The sequence below is a fragment of the Pteropus vampyrus genome, unplaced genomic scaffold (genome assembly GCF_000151845.1).
Source record: "Pteropus vampyrus isolate Shadow unplaced genomic scaffold, Pvam_2.0 Scaffold128, whole genome shotgun sequence".
Classification (NCBI taxonomy): Eukaryota; Metazoa; Chordata; class Mammalia; order Chiroptera; family Pteropodidae; genus Pteropus; species Pteropus vampyrus.
In genome coordinates, this window is record NW_011888909.1 from 5,399,056 (window position 1) to 5,420,123 (window position 21,068).

A 21,068-nucleotide genomic window follows, 5' to 3' on the forward strand; every position below is an offset into this window, starting at 1 on the left:
TATCAGCACTGTTATTCAATGTAACAGTGGAGGTCCTAGCAAGTGCAGTCAGGCAAGAGAAAGATATAAAAGGCATCCGAATAGAAAAAGAAGAAGTCAAACTGTCACTATTTGTGGATGACATGATTCTCTATACAGAAAACCCTAAAGACTCCACAAGAACAATACTGGAAACAATAAGCAAATACAGTAAAGTGTCTGGATACAAAATCAACATCGAAAAATCCATAGTGTTCCTATACTCTAAGAGTAAAGCGTCAAAAAAAAAAAAAGTGGAAAAATAATTCCTTTTGCAATTGCAACAAAAAAGTAAAAGACCTAGGAAAAAATCTAACGAAATATGTGAAGGACCTATATAATGAAAACTACGAGACCCTATTAAAAGAAATCAAAGAAGATACGAAGAAATGGAAAGATATTCCGTGTTCTTGGACTGGAACAATCAACATAGTTAAAATGACCATATTATCTAAAGCATTATACTGATTTAATGCAATCCTCATCGAAATCCCATCAGCATTTTTTTTTTTAAAGAAATAGAACAAAAAATCATCAGATTTGTATGGGAGCACAAAAGACCCTGAATTGCCAAAGCCATCCTGAAAAAAAAGAACGAGGCTGGAGGCATCACTCTGCCCAACTTAAAATTATACTACAAAGCGACAGTAATCAAATTCGCATGCAAAACAGACATATGGACCAGTGGAACAGAATCGAGAGTCCAGAAGTAAACCCATATTTATATGGGAAAATAATTTTTGACTAAAAAGCCAAAAATATACAGTGGAGAAAGGAAAGCCTTTCAATAACTTGTGCTGGAAAAATGGAAAGCCACCAGCAAAAGAATGAAACTAGACTGTTGGCTATCACCACACACCAAAATTAACTCAAAATGGATTAAGGACCTGAATATAAGACCTGAAACAATAAAATGCATAGAAGAAAACATAGGAACTAAACTCAAGGACACTGGAGTTAAAGAGAATTTTAAGAATTTGACCTCAAAGGCAAGGGATGTAAAATCAAAAATAAATGAATAGGATTACATCAAACTTAAAAGCTTCTGCTCAGCGAAAGAATCCGTCAACAAGGTAAGGAGACAACCATCCAAATGGGAAAATATATTTGCAAGCAATGTCTCGAATAGGGCCTAATATCCAAAATATACAAAGAACTCATACGATTCAATAACAACAAAAAAACCAAATGATCCAATCAAAAAATGGGCTGAGGACCTGAACAGACACTTCTCCCTACAGGACATACAAATGGCCAACAAATATGAAAAGATGCTCAACATTGCTAGCTATCAGGAAAATGAAAATCAAAACCATAATAAGATACCATCTCACACCTATTAAAATGGCTATAATCAACAGTATAACTAATAACAATTGTTGGAGAAGATGTGGAGAAATAGGATTCCTCTTGTCGGACTGCACGTTGGTACGGCCATTATGGAAAGTGGTATGGAGGTTCCTCAGAAAACTAAGAATTGATCTACCATATGATCCAGTGATCCCTCTACTGGGTATTTACCCCAAAGACTTGAAAACTCATATCCAAAAAGATATTAGCACATTGATGTTCATAGCAGCATTATTCACAGTGGCCAGGACATGGAAGCAACCAAAGTGCCCTGCGATAGATGACTGGCTAAAGAAACTGTGGTACATATATGCAATGGAATATTACTCAACCATAAGAGACGAAAGATTGCCATTTGCAACAACATGGATGGACCTCGAGATAATCATGCTAAGTGAAATAAGCCAGACAGAAAAAGTTGAAAATCACATGACATCACTTATATGTGGGATATAAACCTAAAAGCAACAAATGAACAGGACAAACAAACAGAGACTCAGGGACATGGACAATGGACTAGTGATTACTAGAGAGTAGGGGGTGGGAGTGGAAGGGAGAAGTAGATAGGGTAAAGGGAGTCAAATATAGGGGATGGGGGAAGGTGAAGTGGGTAAAGAGGATCAAATATATGGTAGCTGAAGGAAACTGGACTTTGGGTGGTAATCACACAATAGAATATACAGATGTCAAATTATAATATACACCTGAATATTATATAATTGTATTAATTAATGTTACTCCAATAAACTTTATAAGAAAATTAAAAAACATTGAAAAAAGAAAGAATTTGCAAGTCAGGCAGGGTGGAGAATACTGTAACCTACCAGGAGAGAGAGAAATGAAATATTGAAACATTCAAAATAGTAAAAGTGTGAAACCACCAGCCATGAATAAAAATCCGGCAAAGTTATTATATATAAAGGAGAGATACTTTTCCGGACAAATAGAGGCTGAGGGAATTTACCACTGCACAACCTGCATTATTAGAAATGTTGAAAGGAATAAAAAAAAGTTTAAAGAATTTGAGTATGATTACAAACAGACAACGGCAGGAAATTTTACCTCTATTTCGGAATATTATATTAAACACTTAATTACAACATAAATGTAAATGATGGAAAAGCATTTAATAAGAGTATAATTTCTGCAATTTGGAACTGAATGCACAGCATAAAAAGGAATAATTTATTACAATAAAAAATATAATAAGGGAGAGGGAAAGGCCTGAACTTGCATAGGTGGATGAAGATAAGATGCAATCAACAGAAAAAAGGAGTACTGTATGTGTGGAATACTTTTTTACATAAATCTGATGGTAACCACAAAAGAAAAATCTAGAGTTGAGACATGTAACATAAAAAAAGAGGTAACAGAGGTAAAAAAATCATAGAAAACTAGGAAACTAAAATAGCAGTCAGAAACACAAGGGAAAAGAAACAATGAAGGTACAGAGCACAAAAAAATGGCTGTACATCAATAATTACCCTAAATGTAAATGGACAGACTTCATCAATCAAAAGGCACAATGTAGCAGTACGGATAAGGAAAAAAAAAAAAAAAAAGCGAGAGACCCAACTACATGTTGCCTTCAGGAGACTCATCCTGCTATAAAGACAATCACGGGCTCAAAGTAAAGGGGTGGAAGATGATACTTCAAGCAAATGGCATCCAAATTAAGGCAGATGTAGCCAAATTTTAGCAGATAAAAAGATTTCAAGGTAAAAAAGGTAATAAGAGTGAAAGATGGACATTTTATAATGATAAAGGGAACAACTCATCAAAAAGATATAACATTTATTAATATATAAGCATCCAATCTGGGAACACCAAAATATGTAAAGCAACTACTAACAGAACAAAAGGGATAAACTGGCAAAAATATAATTATAGTAAGGAACCCAAATATCTAACTGACACTAAAAGACAGAGCATCCAGAAAGTCAATAATGTGTCATTTATCAACATAAAATATAATTTCTGCAATTTGGAACTGAATGCACAGCATAAAAAGGAATATATGTTCTGTCATATGTGATAAATGACACATTAGACCAAATGGGTATGATCAGTATTTATAGAGCTTTCCATGCTCAAATGACAGAACATATATTTCTTTCCCATGTGTACAAAGAACACTCTCAAGGACGGACCATAAATTGGGGCACAAAACTTGTCTCAATAAATTTAAGAACAATGAATTTATACCAAGCATATTTTCTAACCACAACAATAAGAAACTGTAAATCAACTAAAGGAAGAAAGCTGGAAAAACCACAAATATGTGAGAATTAAACACCATGCTACTGAACAAACTATTGGGTAAAAGAAATAAAAGAACTCAAAAAACACAGGAGACAAATGAAAATGACCATACAATATACCAAATAGTTGGGATGCAGCTAGATTGGTAATATGAGGGAATTTTATAAAATTACAGGCCTACTTCATGAAACAAGAAAAATCATGAATAAATAATCTAACATTACACCTTAAAGAACTAGAAGAACAACATGTGAAGACCAAAGTAAGTAGAAGAGAGGAAAAAATAAAAATCCATGAGGAATGTAAAAAAAAAAATGGCATAGATGATAGAGGCTCTGTTCATCCTCCTGAGACAAAATCAAAGTTGTGACAGAAACAAGGAGCAAACAGCAAGGAAAGTCGCCTGGGGTCTAGATGAACAAACTCTACGACTAGGGAGAGAAATAAGAAATCATCCTGCAACAGAAGATAGGATGGGGCAAGGATGTGAGGCTGCCCAGTCCCAAGGGGCTGAGTGGGACAGAGGCAGCAGCAGCTGGCAGCTGCAGACACCTCTGAAAGGGACCCTGTCTGTAAGTGGACTTTTGTGGTGACGAATCTACTCGCTCTGAGCACCAGCACTGGGTCAGCTGCTCTGGGGCACTGAGTTGTTGGAGTGGGGGCCGGAGGCGAGGCTTGCTCTGTACAGAAGTGCTGGCGGTATCCATAGTTCCTCTGTTGAGCCCTTCCCTCTTCCAGTGTGTGGACTCCATGCCGCCATGGCTGAGACATCATCAAATTGGACAACAGAGGTCACTTAGCCCAGAGGACTTCCTGAAACTCCACCTCCCCCAACTCGTGGCTCCACCCAAGCCACATCCAACTGTATATTTGGCGAGTCTGGTGCCCCTTGATGAGCGGAGCCTAGACTCACACTGGTGGCAGATGACTACAGTTTTTGGCGTGGCCTCTTGAAGCAACTATAAGCACAGCATCTGTGGACTGCATGCTGAATCTTAACAGGTGGCCCTAGAGGGGTACAGGCTCAGGCTAAATGTGGCCGACAGCTGAACTCCTCTAAGGACTGTGCCACTGCATACCTACTACACAAAGCTGCACTAAAAAGACCAAGAGATTTAAGAGTTTTGCTTAGTAGATAAAAACAGACACGGAAAGGCAGCCAAAATGGGAAGAGAAAGAAGCAGAAACCATATGAAAGAACAGAACAGAGATCTAGGAAAAATGGAGTCAAGCAATCTCACAGATGCGGAGTTCAAAACACTGGTTACAAAGATGCTCAATGAACTTAGGGGAAGTGTAGATGAATTCAGTGAGGACTTTAACAAAGAGACAAAAACCATAAAAATGGAAATGGAAATTATAAAAGGGAACCAGTCAGAAATGAAGAATACATTATCTGAGATGAAAAGTATATTAAATGGAATAAACAGAGCGATTAAAAAAGAGGATCAAACGACCTATATAGAGGATGGAGAAGCCAAGGACACTCAATCAGAATGGCAAGAAAAAAGAAGCCAAGGCTGCAATAACAATTTAAGGAGCCTATGGGACACAATTAAATGTAAAAATATCCATGTCATAGGGGTACTTGAAGGAAAACAAGAAGTTGAAGAGCTTTTTTGAAGAAATAACAATGGAAAACTTCCTTAACCTGGTAAAGGAAATAGACATACAAGCTTAGAGAGTCCCAAAAAACAGGAACCCAAAGAGGCCTACACCAAGACACATTATAACTAAAATACAAAAAGAATCTTAAAAGCAGCAAGAGCAGAACCCATAAGACTGGCACCTAATTTCTCAAAAGAAACTATGCAGGACAGAAGGGCTTGGCATAGAATATTCAACGTGATGAAAACCCATGATCTACAACAAAGAATACTTTATCCAGCAAAGCTATCATTTAGGGTCGAAGGACAGATAAAGAGCTTTCCAGACAAAAATAAGCTAAAGGAATTCATCACCACCAAACCAGTATTACAGGACGTGTTGGAGGGACTTCTTTAAGAAGAAAAAACATATATGAAAAACAGGAATAAAGAATGATAACAACTATATTCCTATCAACAAGTACCTCAAATGGAAAAGAATTAAGTGTTCCAACCAAAAGATAGAATGGCTGAATGAATAAGTAAACAAGATCCCTACATGTGCTGCCTACAAGAGACTCACTTCAGATTAAAAGACTAAAAGGAAGGGGATGGAAAAAGATATTGCCTTGATGGACCTAGAAGGTAGTGCGCTGAATGAAATGGGTCGGATAGAGAAAGACAAATATTGCATGATTTCACGTACATGTGGAATCTGAAGAACACTGAAGAACAAAATAACAACAACAAAAGCGGAAAGAAACTCAGATACAGAGACTATTTTGAGGCTACTAGATGGGAGGGGGTTAGGGTAGATGGCAAAAAAAGTCAAAGGGATTTAGAGGTACAAATGGTTCGCAGAATAGACATGGAGATGTAGAGTGTAGCTTGGGGAAGATGGTTGATAATGTAGTAATAATATGTAAGAGGAGAAAGGGGTACTAGATTTAGTGGAGTGATCACTTTGTGAGTTATGTGGCTCTCTGATCACTATGCTATACAACTGAAACTGGTATATTATTGTATGCCAACCGTAATCGAAAAAAAAAAAACCTCATTGAATTGTACAATGTAAATACAAGCAACTATTTGTCTATTATGTTTCAATAAAGCCAAAAAAAAAAAAAATCAGAGAGGAAATAAATGAAACTGAACAAAAAGATAATAGAAAAATTAATGACAGAGAGCCAATTTTTGAAAAGATAAACAAAACTGACAAACCTCTGGCTAGATTCACAAAGGAAAAAAAAAGACTCAAATAAAATCAGAAATGAAAGAGAGGTTACAAAAGACACCATAGATACAAAGGATTATATAAGAATACAATGAAAGGCTATAGCCACCAAATTTGATAACTTGGAAGAAATGGACAAATTCTTAGGAATATTTACCCTTCCTGTACTGAACCATGAAGATAAGAAAAGCCTAAATAGATTGGTAAGTAGTAAGGAAATTGAAGCAGTAATCAAAAACCTTCTCAAAACAAAACTCTCACTGGTAAATTCTACCAAACCTTGAAAGAAGTTTTAACAATCCTTCTCGAACTCTTGCAATAAAATTGAAGAAGAAGCAATACTTCTTCTTCTTATGAGGCCAACATTAACCTGACACCAAAGCCAGAGAAGGACAACACACACAAAAAGGACTATTAGAGCCCATTATCTCTGATGAACACAGATGCAAAAATCCTAAACAAAATACTAGCACATCAAATACAACAATACATTAAAAGGATAATACATCACAATCAAGTTGGGTTCATCCAGGGATGCAAACTAATCAAAGTGGTACGTCACATTAACAATAAAAGAAAAATCATATGATTATATCAATAGATGCAGAAAAAGCATTTGACAAGTTCAACACTTATTTATAGTTAAAGCACTCATTAAAATGGGTATAGAAGGTAAGTACTTCAACATAATAAAGGCCATATATCAAAAACCCTCAGCTAATATCATACTCAGTGGTGAAAAACCGAAAGCTTTTCTTATGATATCAGGAACAAAACAAAGATGCCACTCTTACCATGGCTGTTCAACTTAGCACTGGAAGACCAAGACAGAGCAATCAGGCAAGAGAAAGAAAGAAAAAAAATATCGATATTGGGAATGAAGGAAAGCTGTCACTATTTCTAGATGACATGATTCTCCATATATAAAACTCTAAAGACTTCAACAAGAGTATTAGAAACGATAAGCAAACTTAATAAAGTTGCAAGATATAAAATCAATGTACAAAAATCTGTTATGTTCCTACACACTAACAATATATCAGGGAAAAAATGGAGAAAATAATCCCATTTACAATTGCAACAAAAAGGATAAAATATCTAGGAATAAACTAAACACAGGAAGTGAAGGACTTGCACACTGAAAACATCAAGACATTATTGAAAGAAACTGAAGAAGAACCACACCCCAATAGAAAGATATTCTGAGTTCCTGGATTGAAAGAATTAACCTTGGTAAATGGCCATATTACCTGAAGCGATATACAGATTTAATGTAATCCCCATAAAAATCCCAATGGTATTTTCAGAGAAATAAAACAAACAATTCTCAAATTTGTATAAAACTACAAAAGACCCAAATAGCCAAAGCAATCTCAAGAAAAAAAAAGAACAAAGCCCTAGGCCTCACACTTCCTAACTTCAAATAATACTAGAAAGAGACACTAATCAAAACAGTATGATATTGGCAGAAAAACAGACACACAGACCAATGGCACAGAATTGAGAGCCCAGAAATTAACCCACATGTATAAAGGAAACTACCTTTCAACAAAAGAGCTAAAAACATATAATGGAGAAAGGAAAGCCTCTTCAATAAATACTACTGGTAAAAATGGAAAGCCACACATAAAAGAATGAAACTAGACTGCTATATGACACCATACACAAAAAATTAACTCAAAATGGATTGAAGACTTGAACGTAAGACCTAAAAAAATAAAATACATGGAAGAAAACATAGGTAGTAAACTTATGGACCTTGGTCTCAGAGGTTTTTTTGTGAACTTGACCCCAAAGGCAAGGGAAGTAAAAACAAAAATAAATGAATTGGAATATATCAAACTAAAAAGCTTCTGCACAGCAAAAGAAACTGTCAACCAGGTAAAGAGACGACCATCCAAATGAGAGAAAATATTTGCAAACACTACCTCTGATAAGGGGCTAATATCCAAAATATACTGACTTCTCAACAAGAAAACAAACAAGCCAATTAAAAAATAGGCAGAAGAACTGAAAACTTTTTCCCAAGGAGACATACAAATGGCCAACAGACATAGGAAAAGAAGCTGAACTTCACTAGCTATTAGGGAAATGCCAAATCAAAACCACTATAAGATACCACCTCACACCTGTCAGAATGGCTATCATCAACAAAACAGGAAATAACAAACACTGAAGAGGTTGTGTTGAAAATGGAACCTTCATATACTGCTGGTGAAATGTAAATTGGTATAGTCACTATAGAAAACTGTATGGAGGTTCCCTAGAACATTAAAAATAGAGCAAACACATGACCTAGCAATCCTTCTTCTAGATATCTACCCCCCAAATTAGAAACATTTATTTGTAAAGATATATGTACTCCTATGTTCACTGCAGCATTACTCATGGAAACACTTGTCCTTCAATGAATAATTGAATAAAGATGTGGTACATACATGCAATGGAATACTACTCAGCCATGAGAAACTAGATGAAATACTGCCATTTGTGACAACATGAATGGATCTTGAGAGTATTATGATAAGTGAAATAATTCAGACAGAAAAAGGCAACCATATGATTTTACCCATATGTGGGATACAAATCAGAAAGTAACAAATGAACAACCAAAACAAAAAAACTCACAGACACAGACAACAATATGATCATTATCAGAGGGGAAGGGTAGTTGGGGGAGTCTGAAGAGAGTAAAGGGCATCAAATATATGATGACAGAAGAACACTAGACTTTGGTTGGTAATCACATTATGCAACATTTAGACGATGTATTATATAGGATTGTACAGGTAAAACTAATATAATCTTATTAACCTGTCACCCAACAAATTTTTAAAAAGTGTCTGGACACATGAAAAATGAGTGAAAATTAGCAAAGGAAATGCAATGGCAGATCAAGCATGCAAATGTTAAAGCCAAAATTAACATCTTGGCTTCTTGAAAACAGAACTTCGACTAATCATTATAAGTAAAGCAGCAACGAGCTTCAATGGAAAAGAAATATTGGCTGGAAGGTAGCTGTAAATACCATAAAGAATTGTATCTCAGCGGAAACTAATTTTACCAGATGCCATTCAAGAAACAGTTTTGGAGAGTTCTGGTCAAGATGGTGGGGTAGGTAAATGCTGTGGTTGCCTCTTCCCCTGACCGCATTAAAATTACAACTGAATTGTAGAAAAATCAGCCTAGAGAGCCATCTGAAGACTAGCTGAACATCACTCTTATAACTAAGAACATAAAAAGGTCACAATGAGACTGGTAGGAAGAGTGGAAGTGCAAAAAGTTGGCCCTGCACCCAGGTGTGGTGGGAGGATATCTCAGCCATGGAGGTCCTGGAAGAGCAAGGGGCCCAGCCTCACACTAAGGCTCCCTAGACCAGGGTTCCAGCGCCGGGAAGAGGAGTCCCCACAAAATCTGGCTGTAAAATCCAGTGGAGATTCTGACTGTCTGGTGAGACAGAAGGCTGCTGGAAACCCAAATGTCTCCTTAAAATGCTCACACACAGACTCACTTGCAGGCACTAATCCTGGGGTCCCTCAAAGGGCCGGCAACTCAGGAGGCACCAGAAACATACAAAGAAGGACTCAGTTGTGTGGCTTCGGGACGAGGACTAGATGGACAACCACCATTGTCCCTGTATTGAGCCCTCCTTCTGTGTGGCCTACAGGTGTGAGCCATCTTGCCTGTGTTGAGCCTGCCCCACAAATAGCCAGATCTGAATTTGCATTGGCCTGGTGAATTCTGCTCACTCTACCACAGTAATTCTCTGGGACCCTGCCCCAACCAACTCTCAAATTGTTGGAGCCATATTCTTGGCTGGGCAACCAGTCCCACCCTGCCCTCTCAGCAGGAGGCTCTTTTAGCAGCAATCCATAGGCCTCAGCTCTTGTACCTCTATAGGTACTTCAGGTGGTGGGAAACAAGCCTTGGCCCAGGCTGCAGTGTTTCTTGAACAAATTTTGGGAGTCTGCAAGCCTGAGGCAGGTGGGCAGCAGCTGGACTCAGTGTGATCTGAGAAATCTGGGTGTGCGCTAACCTGGGGAGAGCCGCACGTACTCCACCCTGGTAACTTCTTGGGACTCGCCTCACCCAACTCATGTACTACCTGGAACTTCTTCAACTACCGAGCCTTGTAGGTAGCTGGTAGGCATCCTCAGACCTTGGAGTGCCCTGGACACTTTGCTGAGCTGTCCCAGGCCCCAAGTGCTGGTGACAGCCGGCCTCAGTTTGCCATGTGGCCTCTCCTGCATACCTCCATGTCCAGCACAGGCAGTGACCAACCTTGGATAGCTTTGTAGCTCCTACTAGGTAGCCTCGGGCAGTCACAGGTAGCGACTGACCTTGGCCTGCATGGAAGCCCCTCAAAAGGGGTCCCCAAAACAATAAATGCAGATGCTGGCATCAGACCACAAAACACACCACCTAATTAGCCCCACAAGCGGTACACACAAAAGGTGGTCTCAAGAGGCACATGAGTTCACTGGAGTGAATCCCACTCCATGGGGTCATACCATACACAGCAGCTCATACTCGGTGGGTATGGCCAGTCCTCACAGCCAGTTAGCCTGAGAGTCAATCCCATCCAATGATGTGCCAACACCAATCAAAGCTTAACTACAACAGGAGAACATAGACAACCCACAAAATGGACACTCCTGGAGCACCTGGCACAAGTGACAAAGGAGACTGCGCCACTGAGCCATAAGGCCACCCGGCCAAGACTGGGAGATGTAGCAGATCTACCCAATGCATAGAAACAAATACAGAGAGGCAGCCAAAATGAGAAAACAAACATGTCCCAAATGAAAGAACAGGAGAAAACTCCAGAAAAGGATATAATGTAATAAAGGCTAGCAACCTACCAGACATAGATTCAAAACACTGGTTATAAGGATGTTCCAAGAATTGAGGGAAGAATAGATGATCTGAGTGAAAACTTTAATATATTAGTAAGCACTAAAAAGAACACAGAAACTATAAAAAGAACCAGTCAGAAATGAAAAACACAATAACTAAAATGAAGAGCACATCAGAAGGAATCAACAGACTAGATGACGTAGAGGACTGAATCAGTTATTCTGTAGACAAGGTAGCAGAAAACACCCAATTAGAACAGCAGAAAATAATGAATCAAAAAAGGGGAGGAAAGATTAAGGGATCTCTGGGACAACACCAAGAGTAACATTTGCAACACAGGAGTACCAGAAAGAAAAGAGAGAGAACATGGTATTGAGAACCTAATTAAAGAAATAATGACAAAACCACTTCCCTACCCTGGTGAAGGAGATACATTATCACTAAGCCAGTATTACAAGAAATGTTGAAGGGAGATCTTTAAGAAGAAAAACAAACAAACAAACAAACAAACAAACAAACAACCACCATAAATATGAATAAAATGGCAGTAACTATGTATTTACCAATAATCACTTTAAATGTAAATGAATTAAATGCTCCAATCAAAAGACAAAGGGTAGCCAATTAGATAAGAAAATAAGACCCATACATATTCCATCTACAGGAGGCTCACTTCAGATCAAAAGACACACACAGACTGAAAGGGATGGAAAAAATATTTCATGCACATGGAAATGAAAAGAAAGCTGGGATAGCAATATGTGTATCAGACAAAATAGATTTTAAAACAAAGGATATAATAAAAGCCCAAGAAGGACATTACATCATGATAAAGGGATCCATCCAAAAAGAGGATATAACCTTAGTAAACATTTATGTACCCAATATATAAGCACCTAAATATGTAAAGCAAATACCGACTGACATAAATGGAGAGATCAGAAGTAATACAGTCATAGTAGGGGACTTTAACACCCCTTTTATACCAATTGACAGATCTTGCAGAGAAAAAATCAACAAAGTAACAGCAGCCTTAAATGACACACTAGACTAGATTAATTTAATTGCTATTTTTAGAGTGTTTCACCCCCAAGAAGCAGAGTATACATTACTCTCAAGTCCACATGAACATTTTCAAGACAAACTACAAGTTAGTCCTCAAAAAAAAGCCTCAATAAATTTAAGAAGATTGAAATCATATCAAGCGTCTTCTCTGACCAAAAAGGTATAAAACTAGAAGCCAATTATAAGAAAAAAATTGAAAAACACACAAACACATGGTAGCTAAATAACATGCTACTAAACAATAAATTCATTAACAATGAGCTCAAGGAAGAAATCAAAATATACCTTGATACAAATGAAAATGAAAACACAACAACCAAAAATCTATAGGACACAAAAAAAGCAGTCCTAAGAGAAAAATTCATAGCAATACAGGCCTACCTCAAGAAATAAGAAATATCTCAAATAAACAATCTAACTTTATACTTAAAGAAACTAAAAAAAGAACAGCAAACAAAGCACAAAGTGAGAAGGAAGGAAATAATAAAAATCAGAGCAGAAATAAACAAAATAGGGTCTAAAAAATACAAAAGATCAATGAAACCAAGATCTAGTTCTTTGAAAATATAAACAAAATTAATAAACCTTTAACCAGACTCTACAAGGAGAGAAGGCCCAAATAAATAAAATCAGATGATAGAGAAGTGAGAAATGACACCACAGATATACAAGGATTATTAGAAATTACTGTGAACAATTATATGCCAACAAATTGAACAAACTGGAAGAAATGGACAAATTTCAAGAAACATACAATCTCCCAAGCCTGAGTCAAGAAGAAACAGAACATCTGAACAGACAATTACTACTAATGAAATTGAATCAGTAATTGGATGCCTTCACAGGTGAATTTTACCAAATATTCAGAAAAAAATTAACACCTACTCTTCACAAATTATTCCAAAAAATTCAAGAGGAATGAAGACTCCCAAGCTCATTTTATGAGGTCACCATTACCTTGATTCCCAAACCAGACAAAGACATTAAAAAAAAAAAAAGAAAGAAAATTATAGGCCAATATCCCTAATGAACATAGATGCAAAAATCCTCAACAAAATATTAGCAAATCAAATTCAACAATACATTAAAAAGATCATATACCATGGTCAAGTTGGATTTATCAACTTATACTGGGATGTAAGGTTGGTTCAATATTCACAAATCAATTAATGTGATACAGCACACTCACAAGTTGAAAGATAAAAATTATATGATCATATCAATAGATGCGGCAAAAGCATTTGACAAAATCCAGCATCCATTTATGATAAAAAAAATCTCAGCTAAGTGTGAATAGAAGGTATATATACCTCAACGGAGTAAATATGATATATGACAAATACACATTAACATGCTTAGTGGGGAAAGCTAAAAGTATTTTTCTTAAGATCAGGAATAAAACATGGATGTCCACTCTTACCACTTTTTATTCAACATAGTATTGGAAGTCCTAGCCATAGCAATCAGACGAGAAAAAGAAATGAAAGGCATCCAAATTGGAAAGGAAGAAGTGAAACTGTCATTATTTGCAGATGATATAACACTATATAGAGAGAACCCTAAAGATTCCACCAAAAAACTATTAGAACTGATAAATGAATTCAGTAAATTAGCAGAATACAAAATTAATATTCAGAAATCAGTGGCATTTTTACACAATAAGGAATTATCAGAAAGAGAAAGTAAAAAAAAAGAATCTCATTTACAATTACATTTAAAGAAATAAAATACCTGGAAATAAATTTAACCAAGGATGTAAAAGACCTATGTTCAGAAAATTACAAGTTATTGAAGAAAGAAACTGAAGAATATACAAATAAATGGAAACATATACTATGCTCATGGATAGGAACAATTAACATGGTAAAATGTCCATACTACCCAAAGCAATCTATAGGTTCAATGCAATCCCTATCAAAATACCAATGGTATTTTTCACTGAAATAGGACAAATAATCCAAAAATTTATATGGAACCATAAGAGACCTGGAATAGCTCTTTCAATCTTAAGAATAAAGTTGGAGGTATCACACTGCCTGATATCAAACTATATTACATGACTACAGTACCAAAATAGCATGGTATTGGCATAAAAACAGACACATAGATCAATGTAGCAGAAGAGAAATCCCAGAAGGAAATCCACAAGCATCTAGTTATTTAATATATGACAAAGAGGTAAGAATATACAATGGGGTAAAGACAGTCTATTCAATAAATGGTGTTGGGGAAACTGGACAGACACTTGCAGAAAAATGAAACTGGACCCCTTTCTTACACCATATATAAGAATAAACAAAGTTCAACTTTAAATTCAGTTGGTATTACATTGCCAACACCTGACAAATGGTCTATTAACAACACTATGGAAACAACTGGTCATGATTTCTCCATTCCCTATAATGCTAATGTCCATGTAGACTTAAGGACTGTAAATAGTGAGAATCCTGACAAAACCATCATAGCCAATGGACAATATGTACAAATTTAGGATGGGTTTGTATGGTTAACTCCTGGATATGGATATTTAAGTTGTTCAGCTCCTTTATCTTGAGAACAATAAAACCATTCTCAACTAGAGTTTCTTAATAGCACTAGAATGTTAGGGGAAATACCTACCATCAGTGTAATTCTGTTATAACCTTAAAAGGTTCTGATTGGTTTGGGACAGACTGGGATAGAAGACCTGGAATTTATTGGGTAGCTCTTCATGGAATACAATGGCTGTGTGGTACGAATCTCTTTGGCTACCCTGAGGTTGAGTAGGGAGAAATACTCTTGCATATCCATGGGCTAAAGGATGTTTTTGTCCTCTATTACTAACCTCTTTTTTAGGAAGTACTGTGGACTAGGTCTGTTTTCCATTGGTATGATCGCTTAGCAGATATTTTTACACTTTCCTTAGAAATTAAAGATATTATTGGTCATAAAGAAACTTTAAGTTCACTCAAGCAGCCCTTAATGACAGTCAACTGAGTTTAACTTTGATAAATACTGAAATGTCTTCAATGAGAAGAGCTTTCTTATAAAATTGGATTGTATTAGATATTATCACTGCATCTCAAGATGTTTTGTTTATATACCTGATGAATCCAGAAATGTGACCTCTCTTCCGGGACGTGTGCAGAAACCAATAAAATCCCTGAGTAACCCCACTCCAGCTCTTGGGGTTCCTGGGACACAGATCAAAAATATTGTTCAGTCTCAAGGTCCAGGATGGCAGTGTAAATGGACACTGAGCTCACCTTCTCACCAGAATACACCAAATATACACCTATATTTAGAGCATATCCTCCTGAGAGCCAACTGTTAGACAACTGAATAGCCTTTGCACAAGAAGCAAGAAAGGGAGTGAATAAAGAAGGCTGGGGAATCACGAGAGCCCTCTAGGAGACGAGGGAACAACCCAGGACTAGAGGGACTGGTGAATGCCATTGTTTCGTTTCCTCTGAACTTGGATAGTGGGCAGGAGCTTGATCCAGGTTCTCTGGCTAACCTGTAGGGTGCTATAGCAGCCACCCTTACTGGAGCTAGACCCAGCAGAAACAGGAGATCCCCACAGCATGCATACAAAAGGCCCCTCCACCAGGAGACTGACCCAATATGGTGCTGCTTTGCCCTCCCACTGGGCTGTGCACACAAGGGGCTCCTCCACCCGAAGAGAGTGTGGAGCCAACAAATTGCTGAGGTTTCCCACCTGCAGGTCTGTCCTGTCCAGAGAAAGTGTGGAGACAGTGGTGTACTACTGGTGTTCACATGGGGGCCTTCCCTCCAAGAAAGAATGTGGAGCTAATAAAATGCTGTGGTACCTGTACGCAAGGCTGCCTGGTCTGGAGAAAGTGCAGAGAGTGGGGCATTGCTGAATGTGCATGTGCAAGCCGAACTAGCTAAGTGCTGAGGTGTGTGTACATGGGCTTGCCCCATCTGCAGAGAGGGCAGAGTTGGTGGAATGTTGAGATGCAAGCATGCAAAGCAATCCTGCTCAGATCCAGCTCTTGTGATTCCCCAGCCTTCTCTACTCAGTCCCTTTCTTGCTTCTTGTGCAAAGGCTATTCAGTTGGCTCACAGTTATCTCTCAGGAGATTTTCTTCTAAATATAGGTGTATATTTGGTATATTCTTGTGAGAAGGTGAGCTCAGTGTCCACCTATATTCGCCATCTTGGACCTTGAGACTATATGATATTTTTGATCTAAGTTTCCCAGGAACCCCAAGAGCAATGATAATTCTTCCAAGCCATGACCCAGCTCTGATTACAGTTAAAACAACAGGGCATGCCAAGAGTACATGAAGCAGCCCGTTTACACTAGGCAATTCCACCCAGATTAGAAGGAAAAGGAAGCATGCACACATGCGCACACCAGGTTAGGCCACAAAATGAGCCTCAATAAATTCAAGAAGATTGAAATTATATTGAGTGTATTTTCTGATCACAATAACAAGAAATTAGAAATCAAATACAAAGAAAAAAATTGGAAAAAACACAAATATGTGCAGATCAAACAACATGCTTCTAAACAACCAATAGATCAAAGAGGAAATCCACAAAGATATCAAAAACTACCTTGAGACAAATAAAAATGAAAACACTTTACGAAATTTATGAGATGCAGCAAAAGCAGTTACAAGAAGAAAGTTTATAGCTATACAGGCTTATGTCAAGAAACAGGAAAAATCTTAAATAAACAATCTAAATTTACAACTAAGGAAACTAGAAAAAGAGGAACAAACAAAACCCAAAGTAAGTAGAAGGAAAGAAATAATAAAGATCAAAGAGAAAAATAAATAACATAAAAAATAGAAAAGCAACATAAAAGATTAATGAAACAAAGAGCTGGTTCTTCGAAAGGATAAATAAAATTGACACATCTCTAGCAAGACCTATCAAGCAGAAGAGAGAACACAAGTGAATAAAAACAGAAAAGAAAGAGAAGAGATTACAACCAACACCACAGACATATAAAGGATCATTAAAGAATACTTAGAACAGGTATATGCCACCAAATTTGACAATCTAGAATAAATGAATAAATTTTTAGAAACATACGACCTTCCAGGACTAAAGCAGGAAGAAACAGAGAACTGAAAAGACTAATTACTGGCAATGAAATTGAAGCAGTAATAGAAAAAACTCCCAACAAACAGAAGTCCAGGACCAGATGCTTCACAGGTGAATTTTTTTTTTTAATGCCAGTTAATTTTTTTCCATACTATATATACATAATTTTTAAAAACATTTTATTTTTTATTTTCTCCCTCCTCCCTCCCTTCTGGTAACCACCATAGGTAAATTCTATCAAATATTTAAAGAATTATTACCTATCCTTCCGAAAGGTTTCCAAAAATTTGAAGAAGGAATGCTTACAAACTTATTGTATGAGGCCAACATTACACTGATACTCAAACCAGACAAAGACTACGAAAAAAGAGAACTTCTGGCCAATATCCCTGATGAACATGGATGTAAAAATTCTTGACAAAATACTAGGAAACCTAATTTAACAGTACATTAAAAAGATTATATACCATGATCAAGTGGGATTTACACCAACGGTGCAAAGGTGGTTCAACATCTGCAAAACAATGTGATTCATCACATCAACAAAACCAAGGATAAGAATCATATGATTATCTCAATAGATGCAGAAGTAGTATTTGACAAGACTCAACACTTTTTAATGATAAAAACTCTCAAAAAAGTGGGCATAGAAGGAACTTACCTCAATTCGACAAAGGCTATATATGACAAGCCCATAGCTAACATCTCACACACACACACACACACACACACACACACACACACACACACACACAGGAATATGATGCAATAAAAAATAATGAAATCTTGCTATTTTCATCAAGATGGATGCATCTATAGGGTATTATTCTATGTGAAATAAATCAGGCAAAAAAGAATACCATATGATTTCATTATGTGGCATCTAAAAAAAATAAAATGAACAAACAAAACAAAAAGAGACTCAGAAAGAGACCAATGGGATGGTTACAAGAGGGGCGGGAGTAGGGGGAAAAAGCGAAAGGGAATATAGTTGATAATACTGAGATAAGTCTGTACAGTGACAGATGATTGCTAGGATTAGTGAGGTAATCATATTGTCAGATATAAAAATGTCGACTCACTATACTGTACACCTGAAACTAATATAACCAATATAGTATTGTATACTAACTATACATAAGCTTTTAAAAAATATTTTTCAAATTGAGATGATTATTTTCTTGGAAATATTTATTATCATTTATAAGATTTATGTATGCTGTACTAACACTAAAAACCAAGGCTTGTGTCAGTTCGTGCTGTAATACTGAGTGCAATTATCCTTTAATTGAATATGACATATAAAAATAATTGGTCCTTTCCTAATGCTTTACCCTAAAGTTGGCACAAATATTGGCTAGTTATAAGACCCATAGATGACAAGTGTGTCTCTAATTGATATGCTCCCTTTGAGGAATATGACTGACCCATAGATGGCAAGTGTGTCTCTAATCGATATGCCCCCTTTGAGGAATATGACTGACCGTTGTTGTCACCCTGACAATGAGGGACTTTAAAAGGAGGAAATAAGGAAAGAGTGAAGATAGGAAATATATAAAATGGAGTCATTTTAACTAAGCTGCTAAAATTATTAACATTTTGAAGATTAAGGCATGAGGAAAGACTATTCTTGTAACTAGCCTGGGAACTTAACTTTTTTGAACTTTCCAGTGTTGTGTCAATGTGTCAATATACATCTAGACCTCCAGAAAACCCTCCAATTACCCACTGAATGACTGACAAGTACATCTACCTGACATCCATTATCTGGACCAATGGATGTGACCAGACCTCCTGGTGCTCATCTTCAGGACCACTTGGCATCCGTCGTCCTCCCTGCCTGTCAGCTGACTGACAATTATCCTGGACAAATCCTAGGGCTAAGAATGTAAGGCTGAAAATTCTCAAGAATGTACTTTTTAAGAACTTTTAACTCTTCTTTCTTCTTTAGAACACTTATAGGTTTTTGCCAAGCCGTGTTTCCAGTTTACAAAGTCTAAGATCTTGACTAAATCTCTATCATTTATTTCTAACAAAACTTCCAGACTCTTTGAGTTCCTTTGACAATAGCCAAGACAACTGAAGAAGGCATATTACTAACATCACAAAATTAACACCCAATAAAATACAGGTGAAAATGTAAAAAAGATATTTTTTAAATCCTTTAAAAGAAAATAATGGTGAATGTTTTAATAATCTTGAGATGAGGAAAAACGTTTCAAAAAATGATACCCACCCACGCCTGCACAAAAATAAATTGCAGAAGCTATTAGAGAAAAACACGTTTATATCCTTGGGTCAGGGGAGGCCAGCCTATCAAAGAAGGGACACAGTCTCCAAGAAGTCTAAGGGCGCTGCTGGGGGGCTCCGCGTCCAGCAGGGGCAGCTTCGGACCCGGCACGCTCGGCCCCGCCCACCCTTCCCTTCGCCCACAGCTTGGTCCCTGGAGGGCTGCACTCACCAGCCTTCACATACAAAGGGCGCCCCGGACAGATCCGCCCCCTGACACCGCCTCCACCACTGCCGCCGCCGCCAGTCCAGACTGAGTCGGGCGAGGGTGAGTGCCCCAATGCCAGAGCCAATGACGCCCAGTGACTGTGCCCGTGAGGCTGTACCAGGCCTCGGCCTCAAGTGGGTTTTAAAGAAAACCCTGCAATGGCGACTGCGCCGCGCTGGCTTTGGCTCGCCAATGCGCATGCGCCAGTGGCGCCCTGGGCCGACCGCTTCCCACCTGCACCGGAACTCCCAGCTCGCTCCTTGACTACTTTTCACCAGGACTCGCTAACCCGGCGAAACCTGGGTCTCCGTCCCCGGCCCTCACAGAATTTTGTTCAGCGAGGACCCAGAAGATGGTGGTGAGGACTCGCCCATAGTCCTTGCCAGTCAGAAACTTTGGACTACCCAGCTCTCCCACAGTGTCGCTGCTTCGTCTCCAAGGCGACAAGCACAAGCCGTTGTTCTCCTCAGTCTTGGAATACCGCCCCCAATGCCCCCACCCCTTGTTATATTGACGAAACTCAAAATATAATAATAGTTGAATGCAATTTTTTTTTTTGTAATACAAGTCTACTGATGAGAACAATGAAATTCTTTTAATGGGGATACCATTTTGCTTATTCGGGATTCAAAGGTAGTTCAACACTAAAACAGGTTGGGAAGGTTCATCTGTTAATGCTAGTCTGTAATGAAATCTTACATATTTCCATCTTTGAAACTTTGTAGATACTGCTAAATACTGATATCCATAGGCATACGATTTAAATGGAACAAAGTTATTGTTTGGAAGGCATTTATAGTTTCTCGATATTTGCCTTTAGCTTGTGAAAAATGGCAGATTAATCACTTCTAAATGAAGGTTAAGTAACAACTCAACTGCATACTACATGGATTTTGAAACACAGAAATGTCGTTTGCACTTCCACAAAGGTCTGAAAATGCTACTGGAACAATAGCGCTTGGAAAATGTACTCTCTGCTGATTTTGCATGAGAATAGGGATCTTCTTGTTTTAACTTTTGACAGCACTGCAAGTGTATAGCAGCTTGACATTACTTGTGATTCAAACAATGTTGTCATAAAATGACGTTACTGCAGTACAAGTTATATACTATAAGCTCTCTTTTACCTTGTAATTTGAGG

The 21,068-nt window shown here is 37.6% G+C and overlaps 1 protein-coding gene across 3 annotated transcripts in view; it reads right to left on the bottom strand.

Moving 5' to 3' along the window:
* The window catches only part of ZNF713 (zinc finger protein 713), a 66,354-nt gene extending 46,145 nt beyond the window's left edge, over positions 1-20,209 (bottom strand). For 2 of the 3 annotated variants that reach the window (XM_023534633.1, XM_011367008.2), the window contains exon 1: positions 19,892-20,209. The gene's annotated coding sequence lies outside the window, so the exon portion shown is untranslated. Of the gene's footprint in view, positions 1-19,183; positions 19,242-19,891 lie in introns of those variants that run through there. The other variant, XM_011367009.2, reaches the window with a different exon arrangement.
* Between the last annotated feature and the right edge of the window lie 859 nt (positions 20,210-21,068).